This window comes from Triticum aestivum, chromosome 7B (genome assembly GCF_018294505.1).
Source record: "Triticum aestivum cultivar Chinese Spring chromosome 7B, IWGSC CS RefSeq v2.1, whole genome shotgun sequence".
Classification (NCBI taxonomy): Eukaryota; Viridiplantae; Streptophyta; class Magnoliopsida; order Poales; family Poaceae; genus Triticum; species Triticum aestivum.
This window is the reverse complement of record NC_057813.1, coordinates 81215631-81234845: the sequence shown is the minus strand read 5'-3', so window position 1 is coordinate 81234845 and position 19215 is coordinate 81215631.

The following is a 19215-nucleotide window of genomic DNA, read 5'->3' as shown; positions in this document are numbered from 1 at the left end:
AATAGTGTCTGGGTCTCCCACAATTGTAGCAATTGCACTCTCGACTGGAAGATCTTTTATCATTGTAAGACCTTGACTTGGAGCTTCTTTCTTTGCTTCTACTCTTGTAGAATTTGTTGAAGTTCTTCACCATTAAGCTCAATTCTTTATTGAAGGTTTGTTTCTCACTTGATGATGTAGGGGCTTCACATGAGGCTTTGTAAGCACCACTAGACTTGTTGTGAAGTTCCTCTTTATCCTTGAGCGACATCTCATGAGCAACAATTCTTCCAATGACCTCTGTTGGCTTGAGATTCTTGTAGTTGGGCACCATCTGGATCAATGTGCACACGGTATCATATTTTCCATCCAATGCTCTTAGGATTTTCTTGATGATGAATCTGTCGGTCATCTCTTCACTTCCTAAGCCCGCAATCTCATTTGTGATAAGAGCAAGCCTAGAGTACATTTCAGCGACACCTTCACCATCCTTCATTTTGAACTTGTCAAGCTGACTTTGGAGCACATCCAACTTGGATTCCTTGACGGAGTCGGTACCTTCATGCATATCAATCAAATTATCCCAAATTTCCTTTGCATTCTCAAGACGACTGATTTTGTTGAATTCTTCCGGGCACAATCCATTGAAGAGGATATCACAAGCTTGAGCGTTGTACTGCAGCATCTTCAATTCATCCGCACTAGCTTCATGGTTTGGTTCCCTCCCATCAAAGAATTCACCTTGCAAGCCAATACACACAATAACCCAAACGGAGGGCTTCTCGGGCCGGCTCCTCCTGATGCATTCGCCGTCGCACAGCCACCAGCATCTCCTATGTCATGGCAAGGTGTGCCATGGCAGGGTAATCAATGGCAAGGTGTGCCATGGCAACCCACCTCACTTGGTGCCTCGTCCAGTGCCTCGACTTCATATGCACCATCGTGGGATCAACGACAACTCATGCATTCCTTCAACACCATGTCGCTCACACTGCCATCCTCGTCGGAGTGGTACATGGACTCCGGGGCCTCTACTCACATGACCTCGGACCATGGTAATTTTACTTCCTTTTCCCCGCCTTCTTCCGCTGCATACCCATATGCCATTGTCGGAAATGGGTCTCATCTTCCCATAACCCACACCGGCACTGCCTCTATCCACACACCATACTCTACATTTAATCTTAATAATGTTCTTGTCACTCATAATCTTGTTAAGAATCTTATTTCTACTCGACAATTTACTATTGATAACCAATGTTCCGTTGAGTTTGATCCTCTCGGCTTTTCTGTGAAGGATCTTTGAACCAGGAACATGATTGTCAGGTGCAATAGCGGGGGCGATCTCTATCCCTTTAATTGGCAGTCCCCAACACATTGTGTGCTCTCCACCACCACTCCGTCTGCTACCTTGTGGCATCGTCGTCTTGGCCACCTCGGCGCTCAAGCTTTAGATCATCTTTGTAGTGCATCTTTTATCTCTTATAATAAATGATCAGAGGACTCCTTATGTCATGCATGCCAATTAGGCCGTCATGTGTGTAGGACCTTGAAGTATGTCTAGAGGGGGGGTGATTAGACTACTTGACCAATTAAAAACTTAACCTGTTCCAAATTTTAGTCTTTGGCAGATTTTAGCTATTTTAGCACAAGTCAAGCAATCTTCACACAATTCAAGCAAGCATGCAAAGAGTATATGAGCAGCGGAAATTAAAGCATGCAACTTGCAAGAATGTAAAGGGAAGGGTTTGGAGAATTCAAACGCAATTGGAGACACGAATGTTTTTGTCGTGGTTCGGATAGGTGGTGCTATCGTACATCCACATTGATGGAGACTTCAACCCACGAAGGGTAACGGTTGCGCGAGTCCACGGAGGGCTCCACCCAAGAAGGGTCCACGAAGAAGCAACCTTGTCTATCCCACCATGACCGTCGCCCACGAAGGACTTGCCTCACTAGCGGTAGATCTTCACGAAGTAGGCGATCTCCTTGCCCTTACAAACTCCTTGGTTCAACTCCACAATCTCGTCGGAGGCTCCCAAGTGACACCTAGCCAATCTAGGAGACACCACTCTCCAAGAAGTAACAAATGGTGCGTTGATGATGAACTCCTTGCTCTTGTGCTTCAAATGATAGTCTCCCCAACACTCAACTCTCTCTCATAGGATTTGGATCTGGTGGAAAGAAGATTTGAGTGGAAAGCAACTTGGGGAAGGCTGGAGATCAAGATTCATATGGTAGGAATGGAATATCTTGGCCTCAACACATGAGTAGGTGGTTCTCTCTCAGAAATGGTAAGTTGGAAGTGTAGGTTTGTTCAGATGGCTCTCTCCACGAATGAAGAGGGGGTGGAGGGGTATATATAGCCTCCACACAAAATCTAACCGTTACACACAATTTACCAATCTCGGTGGGACCGAATCAACAAACTCGGTCAGACTGATTTAGTAAACCTAGTGACCGTTAGTGATTTCGGTGGGACCGACATGCAACTCGGTAGGACCGATATGGTTAGGGTTAGGGCATAATGTAATCTCGGTGAGACCAATTACACAAACTCGGTGAGACCGATTTTGGTAATTAGCTAACCAGAGAGTTGGTCAGGTAAACTCGGTGGGAGCGATTTGCTCATTTCGGTGAGACCGAAATGTTACAAAAAGGAAACAGAGAGTTTACATTGCAATCTCGGTGGGACCGATTACTCACTTCGGTTAGACCGAAACGTTACGAAGGGAAACAGAGAGATTACAATCCCATCTCGGTGAGACCGAGATCCCTATCGGTGAGACCGATTTGCCTAGGGTTTGTGGCAGTGGCTATGACATCTGAACTCGGTGGCGCAGGATAGAAAGAATCGGTGGGGCCGAGTTTGACTTTGGGTTTAGGTCATATGTGGATATGAGAAAGTAGTTGAGGGTTTTTGGAGCATATCACTAAGCACTTGAAGCAAGAAACTCATTAAGCAACACCTCATCCCTCCTTGATAGTATTGGCTTTTCCTATAGACTCAATGTGATCTTGGATCACTAAAATATAAAATGTAGACTCTTGAGCTTTTGAGCTTGAGCCAATCCTTTTCTCCTTAATATTTTGAGGGATCCACTTTCATGATCCATGCCATGCCATTCATTGAGCTTTCCTGAAATATTTGTCTTGGAATAGTATTAGCTCAATGAGCTATATGTTGTTATGAATTACCAAAACCACCTAGGGATAGTTGCACTTTCAATGTGCGTCTTCCATTTTATCCATCCACTACTCGTACATCAAGAGCTTTCGATTTAATACATTGTGATCTGTGGACCTCTCCTATTCCAAGTGTTTCTGGATACAAGTATTATCTCGTTATTCTTGACGACTTCACGCACTACGTCTGGACGTTCCCTCTTCGTCACAAATCTGATGTCTTCGCCATTCTCCATGATTTCTTTGCCTATGTCCGCACCCAATTTTCTGCCATCATTCGTAGTATCCAGTGTGTCAATGGACGCGAGTTTGACAACAACGCCATGCGCAACCATCTCCTCTCTCATGGCATTGCACTCCGCATGTCATGCCCTCATACTTCTCAGCAAAATGGTAAAGCGGAACGCATCATCCACTCTATAAATAACATCCTTCGCTCCCTTCTTTTCCAATGCAGTGCTCCCCCCCGCCTATTGGGTTGAAGCTCTTCACGCAGCCACATACCTTATTAATCTCCATCCCACCAAAACCCTGAACTTTGGTATTTCCCACCAAATTCTATTTGGTTCTCCTCCCGATTATTCACACCTTCGTGTTTTCGATTGTAGATGTTATCCCAACCTCTCAGCCACAACCCTACATAATCTTGCACCTCGCTCCAAGTCTTGTGTCTTCTTAGGTTATCCTACAAACCATCATGGGTGTCGTTGTCTTGATCTGTCCATTGATCGGATAATCATCTCTCATCACATCACCTTTGATGAGGCTTCCTTTCCATTTGCTGAAACTCCTGCTTCCCCAACCTCTTATGACTATGACTTCCTCTCCACAGTTGCACACGTACCCCCACCACTCCCGGTCGTTACGACGGCACCGCGCTCTACACCAGCACCCGAGTCGCCTCATGTTGAGGCGCCACCCATTCCTCCTACCGCCATTCTGATTGCTCCAGTTGTGAACAGCCACACCATGCGCACCCGTGGAAAGTCTGGCTTTCGACAACCTGTTGATCATCTAAATTTGCATGTCATGGTTCCTTCCCCTATCCCACGTATGTATCGTGCAGCTTTCAATGATGAAAATTGGCGTCTTGCCATGCAGCAGGAGTTTGATGCCTTGAGTGCTAATCATACTTGGGACCTTGTTCCCCGTCCACCTGGTACTAATCTTGTTACAGGTAAATGGATATTTTGGCACAAGCTTAAGTCCGATGGCACGTTGGACCGCTACAAGGCACGATGGGTGGTTCGAGGGTTTTTTCAATGACCCGACATTGACTTTGGCGAGACATTCAGTCCGGTTGTTAAACCAACCACTGTACGTACCATCCTCACCATTGCTTTGTCGAACGACTGGCCGGTTCACCAACTCAATGTCAACAACGCTTTCTCAATGGAATGCTCATCGAGACCATCTATTGCCAACAAATGTCCGGCTTCGTCGACAACGCATGACCCGATCATGTATGTCGGCTAAATCAGTCACTCTACGGGCTCAAGCAAGCACCCCCGTGCGTGGTTCAGTCGCATCACCATGTTTCTCACATTCATGGGCTTCGTCGCCTCAAAGGATGATCCGTCATTATTTATTTATCGACATGGACCGAGTGACATGGCGTATCTCCTACTATACGTTGATGACATCGTGTTGACTGCATCGTCCACAGCACTGTTGCAGCGCTTCATCGACTCCCTTAGCCATGTGTTCTCCCTCAAGGACCTTGGCGAGCTACACCACTTCCTCAGTGTCTCAGTTCAACGTGCTGGTGCTGGCCTTTTCCTCTCTCAACGTCAATACAACAAGGAGATTCTTGCTCGTGCAGGGATGAGCAACTACAAGCCTTGCAGTACACCTGTCGACACCAACCCCAAGCTTTCCATCACAGGGGCTCCCATCGACAACGCCACTGACTATCGCAGCATCGTCGGTGCTCTTCAGTACTTGACGTTCACTCATCCAGACATCACGTATGCGGTTCAGCAGGCTTGCCTACACATGCATGACCCTCGCGAACCCCACGCCAACCTCTTGAAGTGGATTCTTCGCTACCTCAAGGGCACTCTCGACCATGGTTTGCAGCTCCATCGCACCTCCCCGGCATCCCTCACTGCATATACGGATGCTGATTGGGCTGACTGCCCCGACACTCGCAAGTCCACCTCGGGCTATGGCGTCTTCCTCGGTGACAACCTTGTGTCGTGGTCATCCAAGCGTCAGCATACAGTCTCACGTTCCAGTGCCGAGGCCGAGTACCGCGCTATTGCACATGCTGTCGCTGAGTCATGCTGGCTCTGCCAACTCCTCGCTAAACTTCATCGTCCACTTCAGCAGGCCACTATTGTCTTCTGTGACAATGTGAGTGCGGTGTATCTCTCGACTAATCCAGTTCAGCATCAATGGACGAAGCATGTGGAAATTGATCTCCACTTTGTCCGAGAGCGTGTAGCTCTAGGCGATGTTCATGTTCTTCATGTCCCGACGACTTCGCAATATGCTGATGTCTTCACCAAGGGATTACCAACTGCTATCTTTCGAGAGTTCTGTTCCAGCTTGAACGTCCATGCAGCTCCTGCTCCAACTGCGCGGGGGGGGGGGGGGTGTTAGTGGAATAGGATTAGCCAACAGTCTAGAAGATGAAAGGTGTATGCATGTAATCTGTTCTGCTTCTGAAATATACGTCTACTCGTGTACTATATTAGCCCATGGCTAGCTATGCAATACTAAGTGCGTGAGTTTAATCAGCCTTCAGTTTCGCCTCAGCCATGCCCCCAGGTGCCGCCCCCAAGGCGCCAGACACGCACCCCATATTCAAACTCGATCGTTCCCGCTGCAAAAAAGCCACAATCCGGCGATCATCGCAATATTTCGGCGATTCGGTGCCACAGTTCAGCGATCAAATGAAAGGATAGGCAGTAGTTTGACGCACAAAAAAAGGAAGGGCACGAAAGGAATGCATCAAACATCGAGCTCGACCTCCGGCGTCGTCATCGGCGTATGCAGGCTGGGAGGAGTCGGCGTTGCTTCTAGATTGGTCGACGCGGCTTCTGTGCTGCTGGGTGTCGCAGAGACATTAGTCGGGCTGGGCGGCCGCGGCGGCGGCGTTGGCGGCGTCGGTATCTGGTTCGGGATGAGGCCTCGCTCCACCAAGAACCACGCCTTATGCTTCTCGTCGCCTCTCTGGAGCATGTCAGTGCCGCCCATCAAGAAAGTCAGGTCGTTGTTCCTCTTCTTCGTGGCGACGTTGGACCGGAGCAAGTCGAGTTTGACGTCACTGTTCGTCATCAAAGCAGCCCACCTCGCCTTAGTTTTCTCTTCTCGTTGAGCGGCCCTGGTCTTGGCGTCGGTGAGGCAATGCTTGATGGACTCTTGCACGCGTGCGGTAGCCGACTCGGCGTGTTTCGCCTTCTTGGCCCCTTTGTTGCCATCCGGGTGCCCATCGGCCGCGCCCGGGGTCGGCGCGTCCGGCTTGTACATCACCTTAGCCTTGGCGAGGGTGCACCGGACAGCCGCCCACTTCTCGCACTTGTCGATCCGCTTGAAGACATGGAGGTACTTGAACTCTTGGCCGTTGTTGTCATCGCGGAACATGGAGAACATGCGTAGCAACTGCGCCGAGGAAAGAACATCAGTTGGTGCTAGCACGCGCATGGGCGCGCACACGGCGAAAGCAATATGGTGAGGACGGCATGATATACCTGATCCTTGATGATGGTGCCGCTCTTCGGGCGAGCCGCGACCTCCTCGATGATCCCATGCCATTTGTTGCACGCCATTTGGATGAGCCCCCAATGGTTCGCCATCGCCTTCGACCCACGCTTCATGTGGATGCCTTTCAAGTAGGGGTCGACGAGCTTGTGCTCGCCGAACTCGGCCTTGATGCGGTCCCAATACGTCTCGATGTTCTGGTTCGTGCCTGTAAACGGGTCGAGGCAGACGACCTTCCACGCTTCGGCGAGGCACTCATCTTCCTTGGTCGCCCACTTGATGCGCGGCTCGCCGGTCTTGGCCAACACTTTCTTCTTCTTCTTATTCTTCTTGCCTTTCCTCGTCGGCGTCGGCTCCTCCTCCTTCGGCTCTTCCTCGCCGTAGTCGAGCTTGGCGTCCATGTCGCCGAGATCAGTCGAGCCGTCTTGGGTAGTAAACCTGGGGAAGCGGCGGTGGCAGCCGAGCCGGCCGCGATGATGTCTTCCATGTCGGCCTCCGTCGCGTCGGCGTCGCCAAGATGCAATGAGGAGGAAGCTTGCGATTAGAGGCCGCGGCGGAGAGGTGGCGTCGGTGAAGCTGCGTAGTCCGGCGGCGAGTACGCGTACGGAGGGTACTGCACGCCGGCGAACATGGGCGAGGGCGTATGCTGGACCGGGCGCCCATGGGGGAAGGTGATGTTGGGGTTGAAACCACCCTAGACGTTGCCATCAACATAGCTCGGCGATGGCATGCTCCATGGGTGTGGCGACGATGAGAACCCGACCGGAGATCCGACACTTTGCTGGCTCCAGGCAGCGTGCGGGCCGTGCCCACCGGGTGGATTCATCATCGCCGCGCGCGCCGCCTCGGCTTGTTCCACTGCTGCGCGCTCCACCCGCTCCGCTGCCGCCGCCACCGCGTGCGCCGCTCTCTCCCTGGCCTTCTTGGCCCTGTTGCGCCTATCGGCGGTGACCGCCTCCCGGCACTGCACATCCGCTTTCTAGTCGGCGTTGGTCATGCCCGGGGGCTTGGACGGTGGCGCCCTTGGCTTCCTTTGCTTCGGTTGGACGATGGCGGCGGCTGTGGTATCCGTCGCGGCGCGGGGCATCACGTACTTCTTCGGCAGCATGGCGGGCGTCTTGGAAGGGAGGAGGCGGAGTTTGGCGGGAGGAATGGAGAATGAGAGGGAAGTCGAGTGGGGAAGTGGGAGGAAACAACGGGAAAAGGGCCTCCTCTCGCCGACGCCCCAGGCGACCCGGTCGCTTGGGTTCGGGGCGGGATCACTGGTTCAGGATTTGGCCCAAATCGGCGCTAAACGAGGTCCTGGGGGCGCGACTGGGCTGATTTTTGGCCACCCTCGCTAAAAATTCGCTTGGGGGGGCTGTTGGGGGCACGACTGGAGATGCTCTAACATAAGTTCCAACTCAACAAGTTTGTTTATGTGGCAATGATTTAATAAGGATAGATATTATTTGAGTAACATAGATAGGAGTAGTACTCACGCTATGAATAACATCATACATATCAAGACAAGATGAGTCTACAAGCTAATACATGAAGTGTTGCATGATACCATACATATATTACTCCCCGCTATAAAGGTAGCACTCTCTCTGTCTAGGTGTATAAGTCACCTTACGAAAACCAAATAATCCCAAAACACTTGGGCGCGGGACATTAACTTCCACCTTGTTTCTTATTGATTCTACGTTGATGATACGTGACAAACGTTTGTTGGGAGTGAGATCCCAGTGAACGCCCCAAGAGCCACACAAACACGGACATCCTATGTCGCCATTGGAAGCACATCGTGTGTCGAGCAGCTTTAGACGTTGGACCCAAGCCGCCTAGATCGACCATGCTAACCAGGGACATCCCCTAGTCGCAATAGAAGGCAAGGCCCCGCCACCACCTTTGGTCCTATGAGATTCACTCGTAGGCTTTCTACGGCGGTGGCAAGGAGAACAGAGGAGCATGAGGTGGACAGGGCATACAACTAGGGTTTACACACCCCCTCTTAAGGATGACGCAACACATTTTTCTTCCATGGTTCAATTTTTTCCGGCTACTCAAAATTTGCTCAGCGGTTCAATCTCTTTCTCTCTCGTTCGTCTATTATATTCATCTATTATGTTTTTTTATAACTACATTTTTATTGACTGAAAAAATACCGCATCGAAGCGATACAAATATAACAGTTCACACCTACCAAGATACACACAATCCATACAGCAAATATCACAGTATGAGAAAGGAAAAGACCTCCTAGTAAGGGCATCTCCAAAGCAGACCCGTAAACTGCCCAAATCCCATCCGGACTGCGGAAGCCATCCAATGCAGGACTATATTGGTCCGCGGTGTAGTCCAAATGCGATTTCTCCCACAAACCGGAGACAAAAAGTGGAGGAGCTTTGCGAGAGTTTTGACACGTGAAATGTCGGAATCCGACACCCCCGACCCACCCAAAACCCTCCCCAGACCCCACACCTCCATCCACCCTATTTGCTCTCCTTCCTTCTTTCTCTCTTGCCTTCGCCGCTGCTCCACCACACCGGTCACCATGCCACACCCATGCCAGAACTCTACGTCTCCGGCACCTCCTACACTCTACTAGGGCTCCACTCAACCCCTGCCCTCTGACTGCCCCGCCAAGTACCATCTGCTACTGCTATTCTCTCCATGCCCGACAATTGTCTGATGAATCGTCGGCAACTATTCTTGCCATGCCCGACAACTGTTCGATGAATCGTCTGAGCCAAAAATAGTTGTCCCTTCTTCTTTCTAACAATGAATTCCGATTTGGAGTACATATACGAGCAACATGTTGAGTCGTCCGATGGCTTGTCAGACGAGGAGTACTCCAATGATGCAGACAGTCTGGAGATGTGGAGCGTGCGGAGGAGAATGTTCTTATTTCAAGGGCTCGATCAAGGGTCATCGAGTGCTCAACCGCAACAGGGTGCACGACCATTTGACTCTGATGGCAGATACTTTGCCCTTGATGCACTATTCACTAACCATTTTCACCAGCGTTTTTGGATGCGCGAGACTATCTTTGATCGTTTGTACCATGGCGTCCGGTCCTATGATGACTACTTCATCCTGAAGATAGACATTGTGGGAACGATTGGCTTCTCTAGTTACCAGAAGTGCACGGTTGCACTCCATATGCTTGCATATGGGACGATGCTGATTCGTGGGACGAGTACCTATAGATGTCTGAGAGCACATGCGGAGATGCCATGGCCAGGTTTGCAACTGCCGTGGTCAAGGTCTTAGGACATCAATACCTGAGTGAACCAACTGTGCCAGACACCGAGAGTCTCTTGGCAATCTCAAAAGCAAGAAGGTGACCAAGTTTGCTAGGATCTCTTGACTACATGCATTGGAAATGAAAGAACTGTCCGGAGGCTTTACAAGGGAAATATCAAGGTCATGTTAAGAAGACCACCATCGTTCTTGAAGCAGTTGCATCACATGATCTTTGGATTTGGCATGCTTTCTTTGGCATGCCAAGGTCTCACAATGACATCAATGTGCTGCAGTGATCACCATTGTTGGCGGGGCTGACTGAAGGAAAAACTCCTCTGTTGGGGATATAACTATTAGGTATGACCCGCCCAGGAGGGGCCGGGTTAAACCTATAGGCGATTCATAATATGAAGCCCAAGATGACACTTGAAGATGGCGGCTTAGTTAAGGGCCCAAGGCCCGAAGGCGGCTTAAGGCCCTAGAGATAAACCGCCGTATGTATATGACTTGTATTGTAAGGCGAGAATAGATAGTCATCAAGTCGGACATTGTTTATGAGCCGGCCGGGACTTTATGAGCCGTTGGGCGTCGACCTATGTATATAAAGAGATGACCTGGCGGCGGTTCAGGACAAGTAACATCAAATCAAGAACTAGGTCAAGCGGATCTCGCTCCCTGATAATCGAGACATAAGCAATACTACCTCAAACTGGATTAGGTCATTACCTTCACCGTAAGGGGCCGAACCAGTATAAACTCTCATGTCCTTTGTCCCGTTTTAACCCCTTTAAGCTTCCTAGTTGCGATGGCTCCACGACTAAGTCCTTTTGCTAGGACATCTGCCGTGACCTTTCCACGAAAATTGGCGCCCACCGTGGGGCCAGCGCACGGTGGATTTGAGTTCTTGAAGGGCAGCTTCGAAGGGCTCAAAGGATACACTGTGGGCCGGATGACAAAGAGTCATCGCGGCAAGCTCTACATCGACAATGCAGGCTGGGGCCCCGACGCTGGCTCAATAGGGTACGGGTACCAGGCCCCCTTCGGTGAAATCCATGTCTTCATTGGCAAGACCGGCGAGCCGCGCCCTGAGCCGGACATCTGCACCGACATCGCCGAGACGACTCAGCCTGCGAGACCCGCCCGAGCTCAGCCTGCTGTGAAGCGTGCCTTCATGGGATGCATCCATGGAGGGGAATTTTCTGAAGGATCTGTGTCTGGTGGTGAGATGGTCATCTACTCTGATGGTGAGTCGTTCATGGGTGAGACAGATTCGTTGTATCAACTGCAAGATGCTGGGCTTGGGGTCTGTTCTGATGGCAACAGTATTCCGGACCCCTTTGAGTCGCCGAACAAAGTCGGGATCTTCATGGCTGGCAGGCAACCCGAGCAGAACTTTACGGCAGCGGCGGCAATGACTTCCGGGTCAGCAGCGGTGATGGCAGCTGGGGCAGCAGGCCCTACGCACCCGCCGGCTCAGGTCCTGATGGCTTTAATGGATAAATGACAGCTCTATTAACCGTCGTGGTCAATCTAGTGGATCAAGCTCAACATGATGCGGAAGTAGCACATCTACGTGAGGAGGTAGCACATGTTGGGGAACATAGTAATTTCTAAAATTTTCCTACGCACATGCAAGATCATGGTGATGCATAGCAATGAGAGGGAGAGTGTATCTTCATACCCTTGAAGATCGCTAAGCGGAAGCGTTTATCAACGCAGTTGATGTAGTCGTACACCTTCACGATTCGCCCCGATCAAGTACCGAACGTACGACACCTCCGCATTCAGCACACATTCAGCTCGATGACGTCCTCGCCTTCTTGATCCAGCAAGACGGGCGAAGTAGTATATGAGTTCCGACAGCACGACGGCGTGGTGATGGTGTTGGTGAAGAACAATCTCCGCAGGGCTTCGCCTAAGCACTACGGAAACTATGACGGAGGATAAACTAGAGGGGACGGGGTTGCCGGCACACGACTTGGTGTTTCTTGATGCGTCTTTGGTGCGAAGCCCTGCCCCTCTATTTATATGTTGAGCCTTGGGGTCGAAACTTGGAGTAAAAGCCTCCACAAAGTCGGTTTCACCCGAAGGGCAAGAGTCCTTCTCAGACTCTAGGGCCAGACACCAGGGTTCCCGGTGTTTTGACCCAGACGCCAAGGACCCTGGCGTCTGGCCCCTAGACTCCGCATAACTTCCTTTTGCGCTTTCCAAAAACCTTATGGGCTTTCCCCTTTGGCCCAAATAAAGTGTTCTCGTACCCAAACATTTCGGGAAACATCCAGAATCCCTTCCGGTGAATTCCGGAACCCTTCCGGAGACAAAACACTATTATCCCATATATCAATCTTTATCTCCGGACCATTCTGGAGTTCCTCGTCATGTCCGTGATCATATCCGGGACTCCGAACAACATTTAGTCACCAACATACATAACTCATATAATACTATATCGTCAATGAATGTTAAGCGTGCAGACCATACGGGTTCGAGAACTATGTAGACATGACCGAGACATTTCTCTGGTCAATAACCAATAGCGGAACCTAGATGCCCATATTGGCTCCTACATATTCTACGAAGATCTTTATCGGTTGAATCGCATAACAACATACGTTGTTCCCTTTGTCATCGGTATGTTACTTGCCCGAGATTTGATCGTCGGTATCTCAATACCTAGCTCAATCTCGTTACCGGCAAGTCTCTTTACTCATTCTGTAATACATCATCTCGTAACTAACTCATTAGTCACATTGCTTGCAAGGCTTATAGTGATGTGCATTACCGAGAGGGCCTAGAGATACCTCTCTGATAATCGGAGTGACAAATCCTAATCTTGATCTATGCCAACTCAACAAGTACCATCGGAGACACCTGTAGAGCACCTTTATAATCACCAATTATGTTGTGATGTTTGGTAGCACACAAAGTGTTCCTCCAGTAATCAGGAGTTGCATAATCTCATAGTCATAGGAACATGTATAAGTCATGAAGAAAGCAATAGCAGTAAACTAAAACGATCAAGTGCTAAGGTAACAGAATGGGTCAAGTCAATCACATCATTCTCTAATGATGTGATCCCGTTAATCAAATGACAACTCATGTCTATGGCTAGGAAACTTAACCATCTTTGATTCAACAAGCTAGTCAAGTAGAGGCATACTAGTGACATTATGTTTGTTTATGTATTCACACATGTACTAAGTTTCCGGTTAATACAATTCTAGCATGGATAATAAACATTTATCATGATATAAGGAAATATATAATAACTTTATTATTGCCTCTAGGGCATATTTCCTTCAGTCTCCCACTTGCACTAGAGTCAATAACCTAGTTCACATCATCATGTGATTTAACACCAATATTCACATCTGTATGTGATTAACACCCATAGTTCACATCGTCATGTGATCAACACCCAAAGGGTTTACTAGAGTCAATAATCTAGTTCAGGTCGCTATGTGATTAACACCCAAAGAGTACTAAGGTATGATCATGTTTTGCTCGTGAGAGAAGTTTAGTCAACAGGTCTGTCACATTCAGAGCCGTATGTATTTTGCAAATATTCTATGTCTACAATGCTTTGCACGGAGCTACTCTAGCTAATTGCTCCCACTTTCAATATGTATCCAGATTGAGACTTAGAGTCATCTGGATTGGTGTAAAAGCTTGCACCGATGTAACTCTTTACGACGAACTCTTTTATCACCTCCATAATCGAGAAACATTTCCCTAGTCCTCACTAAGGATATTCTTGACTGCTGTCTAGTGATCTACTCCTAGATCAAAATTGTACCCCCTTGCCAAACTCAGAGCAAGGTATACAATAGGTCTGGTACATAGCATAGCATACTTTATAGAACCTATGACTGAGGCATAGGGAATGACTTTCATTTCTATCTTCTGCCGTGGTCGGGCTTTGAGTCTTACTCAATTTCACACCTTGTAACACATGCAAGAACTCTTTCTTTGACTGTTATATTTTGAACTACTTCAAAATCTTGTCAAGGTATGTACTCATTGAAAAAACTTATCAAGCGTCTTGATCTATCTCAATAGATCTTGATGCTCAATATGTAAGTAGCTTTACTGAGATCTTTCTTTGAAGAACTCCTTTCAAACACTCCGTTATGTTTTTCAAAAAATTCTACATCATTTTTGATCAACAATATGTCACTCATATATACTTATAAGAAAGGTTGTAGTGCTCCCACTCACTTTCTTGTAACTACAGGCTTCACCACAAGTCCGTATAAAACTATATGCTTTGATTAACTTATCAAAGCATATATTCCAACTCCGAGATGCTTGCACTAGTCCACAGATGGATTGCTAGAGCTTGCACACTTTGTTAGCATCTTTAGGATGACAAAACCTTCTGGTTGCATCATATACAACCCTTCTTTGAGATATCCATTAAGGAATGCAGTTTTGACATCCATTTGCCAAATTTCATAAAATGCGACAATTGCTAACATGATTCAGACAGACTTTTAAGCATCGATACAAGTGAGAAAATCTCATTGTAGTCAACACCTTGAACTCGTCGAAAACATTTTGCGACAATTCGAGCTTTGTAGATAATAATACTACTATCAGCGTCCGTCTTCCTCTTGAAGATCCATTTATTTTCTATGGCTTCTCGATCATCAGACAAGTCCACCAAAGTCCACACTTTGTTCTCATACATGGACCCCATCTCAGATTTCATGGCCTTCAAGCCATTTCGCAAAATCTGGGCTCATCATCGCTTCCTCATACTTCGTAGGTTCATCATGGTCTAGTAACATGACTTCCAGAACAGGATTACCGTACCACTCTGGTGCGGACTGTACTTTGGAAGACCTACGAGGTTCTGTAGTAACTTAATCTGAAGTTTCATGATCATCGTCATTAGCTTCCTCACTAATTGGTGTAGGAATCACTGGAACTGATTTCTGTGATGAACTACTTTCCATTTCGGGAGAAGGTACAATTACCTTATCAAGCTCTACTTTCCTCCCACTCACTTCTTTCGAGAGAAACTCCTTCTCTAGAAAGGACCCATCTTAGCAACGAATATCTTGCCTTCGGATCTGTAATAGAAGGTGTACCCAATAGTTTCATTTGGGTATTATATGAAGACGTACTTCTCCGATTTGGGTTCGAGCTTATCAGGTTGAAACTTTTTCACATAAGCATCGCAGCCCCAAACTTTAAGAAATGACAACTTTGGTTTCTTGCCAAACCACAGTTAATAAGGCGTCGAGTCAACGGATTTTGATGGTGCCCTATTTAAAGTGAATGCAGCTGTCTCTAATGCATAACCCCAAAAAGATAGTAGTAAATTGGTAATATACAACATAGATTGCACCATATCCAATAAAGTGCGGTTACGATGTTCGGACACACCATTACGCTGTGGTGTTCCATGTGGCGTGAGCTGTGAAAATATTCCACATTGTTTTTAAATGAAGGCCAAACTCGTAACTCAAATATTCTCCTCACTACAAAAAAAGACACATCCATGACATTTTGGGCCGAACGAAACTTTTTTCTGTCATACTTATGACACTTCTATGACAATAATTGTGACAAAACCCGATATCATCATAGGTGTGGTGGGCTCCTACTTCGATGACAAAAAATCATGACAGAAAATGGGCTTTTCATCCTGGGCGGGCCGGAGACACAGCTGCATGACATTCTTTGAGCTGTCCATGACGGAAAAAACCATGGTAGAAGCGAGGGCGAGGAAAATTACGGGAAGTTCCCGGTTACGGTGGGTGGTCGGGAGCTGAGCGATGCGCGTTTCTCTCGTACATGTACGCATGTGTGTGCGAGGCGTTGGCTCTAACTGAACCCGAACGAGGCGTTGGGCTCTAACTGAACCCGAGCGATTGCACTGCATGCTACACGTTACTGAACCCGAGCGATCGATTAGTGGCTGTTAACTGAACTCGATCAAGCGATTACTTTGCTACTGCTGCTAACTAAAGCCGATCGATGCTGCCTCTCTGGATGAATAGTGAGTGTTGTGAGGGGGGGGGGGTTGGATGAACAGTGAGCGATGGGGGTGGATGAACAAGACCTCGTGGCGTTGCCTCTGGATGAACAGGACCCTGATCGATCCAGCCGATTGGGGCTGCATGAACAGGACCCCTTGGAGGGATGGATGAACAGGACGACCCCGTGGAGGGCTGGATGAACAGTAGATGGTGGAGGGGTGCCCGTGGAGGGGTGGTTGAAAAGTAGCCGGTGGAGTAGCGCACGGTGGAGGCTGGATGAACAGGAGCCCGTGGAGGCTGGAGGAGGTCGACGGTATCCCGTGGAGGCTAGAGGAGGTCGACGATGGAGATGAACAGTATCTCGTGGAGTCCCGTTTTGCGGTACGCCACACCCCTCCCGATGAACAGGACCCCTGTTTCGACCGTAGCGCTCCAACACAAGTCCGTTTCGTCCATTTTGCGGTACGCCACACCCCTCCCAATCAACAGGACCCCTGTTTCGACTGTAGGAGGTCCGTTTCCTCCGTTTTGCGGTACGCCAGACCCCTCCTGATGAACAGGATCCCGTTTTGAACGTGGTCGGTCGAACACAAGGCCGTTTCCTCCGTTCTGCGGTACACCAAGCCTCGTTTCCATCGCCTGTTCCGTCCAAGCCCTCCTGATGAACACGACGATGCATTCCGTTCCGACCCAGCCGGTTGGCTCCCCATGAACACGACGACGACGATGTTTCTCCGTTCCGACCCAACCATGTACACGAACCCTGGCCATACATATGCGCGAGTAGGCATTCGAGACCCCGCCCGTATGTACACATACGTGGTCGTATTTTCTTTCTTGCACACTGGCAGTTGTACGTACGTGTACATGCTACATGCACGCCTATACTACGACACGTGCATGCCTTTACATCCACCAGTATGTACGTACGCATTCGCGACCAGAATGACAACGCTACGTACGCTTTGACCAGGTGGCTGCCGATTGTCAGGCAATTCCTTGCATGTGAAGATGTAGCTGGTGGGTCCCAGCAGTCAGGGGGGTGAATCGTTTTTTTTTCGGACGCACTTCCTTGCCTGCAAAGATGTAGCTGGTGGGTCCCAGCAATCAGGGTGGAAACGTTTTTTTCGCGAAATACGGTGGCCAGTGGATCCCTGTTGTCAGGTGGAGGAATCATTATTTTTCACGTAATAAGGAGGCACTTCCTTGCTGCGGCCATGGACCCAGCTGTCAGCCTCTCCACGTACAGTCCACGTCCGATAGAAGTCGTTCCTTGACCACGCCGCGCCGAGAGCACCAGGGCGATGGACGATGACAAGGCTAGGAAGGGGATGACGTGAAGCCGGGGAAGACGCGGCAGTGGATGCCCACGCGTAGAGGAGTATGAGGGTTCACTCGTTCGGCTGCGGTGTGAGTCTGCCGTCACCGCAGAATAACAGGGGGTGTGGGTGAGTAGAGGGATGGCCTGGCCAGCGGTGGGAGTAGTAGGGGGCGGTGAGGCCTCCGCAACATCATAGCCGACCACTGGTGGCAGGAGCATGCGGCACGACCGGCGCTGCTTTGGGCGGCTGGAGCAAGAAGACCAGAGGTTGAAGAAGCACTACGGCCGTTGGATGGACATCGTACGACCACTGGAGCTAGAATCGTTCATATATTGACTAAAGTTGACAAAGGCCTCCGTCCCAGTAAACTTAGTAGGCCCACAAGTCAGCCTCCCACCAAGGCGGGTCCCAGCTAGCAGGGGGGTATTCATTTTTTGTGTGTAATAAGGAGGCCTTCTGGTGGGTCCGAGCTGACAACGGGGGGAACGTTTTTTTCGCGAAATATGGTGGCCCATTGATGGGGTCATGTACCTAGGGTAGGGTCATGGACCTGATCTAAGTACCTTACCCAAGGACATCCTTAGAAGAGGTCGCCTTCCAGTCGACCAACGAAGGACTCACTCGACTGACTTGAAGGACTCGACCACGAAGACTCACTCGACCACCAGGAGGTCAAGAGGCACTCTGCACTGCAACGGCCTGTAATTAAGTAGGCTTTATGATAGTAAAGACACTTTATGTGGGGCGTTACCAGTAACGCCCTAGACTTAACTCATCTTAAACACTCTCCTACGTGGGCTGGCTGGGGTCCTGGCGCACTCTATATAAGCCACCCCCCTCCACAGGTAGAGGGGTTCGACACCTTGTAACTCATATACTCATAATCCACTCGACCGCCTCCGGGCTCCGAGACGTAGGGCTATTACTTCTTCCGAGAAGGGCCTGAACTCGTACATCCCTTGTGTTTACAACCTCTCCATAGCTAGGACCTTGCCTCTCCATACCTACCCCCCACTCTACTGTCAGGCTTAGAACCACGACAGTTGGTGCCCACCGTGGGGCAGGTGTTTTAGCGATTTTTGTGGAGAAGTTGCGATTCTTCCGAGTACTTTCATCATGGTGTCTGCTGGAGTTTTGGTCGGGGGTCAAGAGATCCGTCTCGGCACTCTCACCTTCATCGCCGACGACTCCGCGTGGCTCCAGGAAGCTCCACTCGACGTTGATGCGCTCCCCGTCCGCGGTGCGACGCATTTTCGCGCATGTGTCCGCGGCGTTCTGCTGCGGCAACCGTCGACCCAGTATCGGTCGCCTCCTCCATCGTCCACCCTCCCGGTCTCCCGCCAGCGCAAGCGCTCGGGCCGGTCGAGGCTTCAGCGATGGGTGAGGCACGCGGTGGCTCGCCAATCGGCCACCACCCAAGTTGCGGCAATCGAGCCCAACGAATCTCTCTACGGCTTGTTCAATCTGTCGACTGGCTCCGTAGAGACTGCATCCGAGTGCGGTAGCAGTGATCCAGCGGTGGAAATCTTGATGGTCGATGGGCCCCGCAGTCCCCCTGGCTTCGCCCGTGATGGCGGAGCAGGTGACGGAGGCGACCCCGCACGAGGCCACGAAGAGTACCAGCCCGAGCCACTCGACTCTCTACAAAGAGAGGAACTTCGCTGCAGGAACGTGGATGCCCTGCGTACTCCCATCGCAGGAGAAACCCCCGAGGCTCGTGCCTTGGAGGAGGCACGTCTGGCCAATTTGGCCGAACGCACTCGACTGGAGAATCTTCAGCGAGCACTCGACGAGCGCGCGCGGCA